Here is a 3947-nt window from a genome sequence, read left to right on the forward strand (position 1 = left end):
TATATTACTGTATATATATATGTACTGAATGTTATTGTTGTTAATTATTTTATTTCTTTATAATTATCATGTATTTGTACAATTTTTAACTTGAAGAAAACATTTAAGATTGAATAAATGTTTTCGTCAATGAAGTTTATACACAGTTTATTATTATTCCGGGATAAATTAACCTTATAGCGACCGACAAAGATAAGTATATAAATGCGTAATATAAACATATAAAATAAAAACAACAAAGACTATGTTACATCGCTTATGTACACCAACCGACCTTGGCATTTCTTTCATTAACCGGAACAATATGTGCTATTCTATCCCGGACCTGTATATTGTTTCAGGGTACAGCTGTCTTCGTCAAATTAAATCACTGCCGCCGTCTTGGCCATATTTTTACATTACGTTCTACATGTTCCAATCACAAAATATTACGGGCCATTTATATTTAATGATTTACAGTTTAAACCGGAAAATACATTTTTAATTGTTATACCATGTGCTATGAACAAGCCTTGTACTATTGACCGAAAATTGGTCGTCAAGTGTCATTTTTCAGTTATTAAAAAAACAGTTAGTACCCGAAGTAAATGGCCCCCGTTGGATCCGTACTGACAATGTAGTTTTCCGAAGTTAATTGGACATATTTTCACTTTCTTTTTATATTTTATTTGGAAAATAAATCCATACAATTCAAAAGTACATTCTACCCGACTACCAGAATGCCTATTCAATCATTCCAAACTATCTCAGACTTCTTTTTTGTATTTGCTACAAAAGTACAAAACTCTGCAAAATACAATAGTTTAAATGATAGTAAGAAATAACAACGCATTGTAGGCATTACTACTGGCATATAAAGTTATGTACAATATTGTCCGACCCTTGTATACATTAAAGGCCGGGCAATTGTATCCAATTTGCTCATGAGCACTGTACGCGAGGTAATCGGCTCCATATTATCATCGGCAATTAATCGCCGTAATTTGGCTTACACTTATGTATGGAGTAACTGGCTGCACTTAAAATGTACATGGTCACCCCGGGTTTTAATCGTACATATTTTGCATACATATTGCACGAATATATTTTGATGTTGCTGTAGTGCGAGGTAACTTTGCGTTAGATTGATGATCGTTATTTTGTTTTTTGAAAAAGTGGTCCTGAATTAGATGAGTCTATAGTAATTAGAGACGTCTGGAATTCAGGGGTCTAAGATTGATGGGTGCCAGGGGCGGATCCAGAGATGTCCAATGGGTGGGGGGAAGTTGGGTCGACGAGACAACACCACCCTAGGGGATCCGGGGTCATGCCCCCTCGAACTTTTTGTGTTCTAGACGCCCGATAATAACATTTGAGGCGTACTGGGTATCATTTTTTTTTTTTTTTTTTTTTTTTCTTCCCAAAACTTCCCAAAATGTGTGGGGGGGGGGGGCAGACCGCCCCTAAATCTGCCCCAGGGTGCAATGTATTTTAAAAAGCCACACCTTCTGTCAGCAGGTCCATGCAACTACCCCATTTGAAGTTCTCCTTACGAAGTCTGTTTCCAAAGTCACGTATTCGCCCCTTACCATGCATAGGCCCTATTATTTTTAGATGGTATAATATTAAACTGTCTACCATTTAATTGTTTTTATTTTTTTTAAATAATTACATATCAATAACATTAACCTTCAGGAATATGCTTTGCAGAAAGTAGATTCAAAGGTCAGGAAGGGGATCCTTTATGATAAAATGAGGGCGTGCTAGTTGGCAAAATAAGGTGATATGAAGTGATAATTAAATGCACAGATAAATAAAGGTTAAATTTAACGCTCAAAATGTATATATATACATATATACTGTATATATATATATTTATATAATAGTTATAATTATATATATTTTATTTATATAGCATATATAAGGTGTTTTTCTGTAAATAGGCCTATATTGAAACTAAGTCAATATAATTCACATGGTTGTTATCGAGACTAGATCACAAGTGTCTTTATCATGTTTTCTATTAGTCTTATAGTATCATAAAGTGTTTTGTTTATAAGCATTGTGAAGGTCGATGTGTCGATTTTTCACGGAAACTATTGTTGTTTTAAGCAATTAATTATAACAGTAATAATAATAATGTTATATTTATATAGCGGCAAATGCCGGAGCTAATTCTCTACTAATTTTATCGATCACCTTTTTACACGGTCTCAGATTATTGCCGTTGACAGTGTATTATTCTAGCATTATTGCAAAATGTTAACACAGCTCTCCCTCCAATTAAAGACCACACTTGGTATCAGAGTTTCCAGCTTTGGTCTCTAATTAGAATTACAAAGATAAAAGACATTTGTTAATTTGGGACCTCAGAGAAACATGGTCTTCAATTGAGTGTGATCTTTAATTGGAGGGGTCTTTAATTATAGGGAGACTGTAAAGCTGGTTTTCCACTTAGCGAATTTTATTCGCGCGAATCAAAGCGTCGGTTCGCTTCCTGAGTTCTGATTGGTTGCGCATTTTTTCGCTAGCAAAAACTCCGATAGAAATGTGAATGCACATGTGGCAAAATAATGAATAGATAAATCGATCTTTACTGGATTAAATCAATGACATTTTTAGGCACAGGTAATAGGCCTATCATAATAATCAGTAGACCACAAAGGATTTAATTGTGAATCGAGGTGCCAGTACGTTGAAGTAGGAATAGCACTTAAGCCGGTTTGCCACTAAGCAAATCGAAAGCATCGTCCATGCGCATGCGCATTTACATTTCTATCGGAGTTTTCGCTTCAGCGAAATTGGTAGTTCGAACTGTTTCTACTTTTTGCGAAGCGAAAAATGCTCCCAACCAATCAGAGCTCAGGAACCGAAGCAACGCACCGACGCTTTCGATTCGCGCTAGTAAATTTGGCCGGACTTGTCAAGCGAAAGCGTCGAGCGTCACGCGGCCAGCGAAGCGAATCGCGCAAAGTCCCTGACCATAATTTTTGTACTGTACCTTTTGTAAATGTGTATTGGTCGAATAAATAAATGAAATGAAATGAAAACTCGAAATGGCGGGTGGCAACAGAGAAGTGATAATGAAACTGACTTTGTTATCGCATTGAAAGGGCTGTTAGATGAAATCAGATAAAATCCTCAGGATTAACATTCCCTGCTAGAACTTCATAATGAATCAAAAGAGTGAATATAAACATAGTTTTTTTTTTTAGTTCACATTTATTCAAAGCCTAGGCCTAGAGCTTGGCCTCCTAAGGGTAGATAGTAGGCCTAGTCTAGCCTACCCTACTGTAGGTCTCAGGTAGTATCAGCAGGGTATCAGGGGGCGGATTTATCAAACTTGCTAAGCAAGAAAATTTGCTTAAATTCGTCTTAAATCCATTTTTTTGCTTAAGTCAGATTTATCAATATTGCTTAGCTTAGAATTTGCTTAAAATTTGCTTAAAATCATCTTAACTTTAAGATGAAAACATACCTGCCTTAAGACGAACATTTTCGTCTTATCTCATTCAAAGGCTGCCGCCTCAGATTTTGCAAGTGCGAGCGCACTAGGCCAAATATTTTATCTTTATTACGCGGACGCCGGCGCAGTCTGCCCCTATTGCGCGATGGACGCTGACAGTGCAATAGTACATAAAGTTAGCCTAGGAGTTGCACGAAACAAAAACGCATTTTTTCGGGATATATGGAACCATTAAACTGTCGAAATATTTTTAGGCAACTATTTGAAAGTTTACCAAAAGTTGCTATAATAATTATTTGCCGAGTATTGCGTTCTATTCATTCAGAAAAACACAAAACGTCGTCAAACTTTTCGTAGCGTCACCGAGTGATAAACAGAGAATCACAGGCCGATACGAGGCCCGTCATACCGGCGATGTCCTCGCACGTACTCTAGGGCCTAGGCCGGCCTAATTGTAACCCACCCTAAACGTCAAATAAGGAACTATTTAGGGTTTCTGTCA

This window comes from Anneissia japonica, unplaced genomic scaffold (genome assembly GCF_011630105.1).
Source record: "Anneissia japonica isolate Jap-2015-1 unplaced genomic scaffold, ASM1163010v1 scaffold172582_len1462937_cov174, whole genome shotgun sequence".
Taxonomy (NCBI): domain Eukaryota; kingdom Metazoa; phylum Echinodermata; class Crinoidea; order Comatulida; family Comatulidae; genus Anneissia; species Anneissia japonica.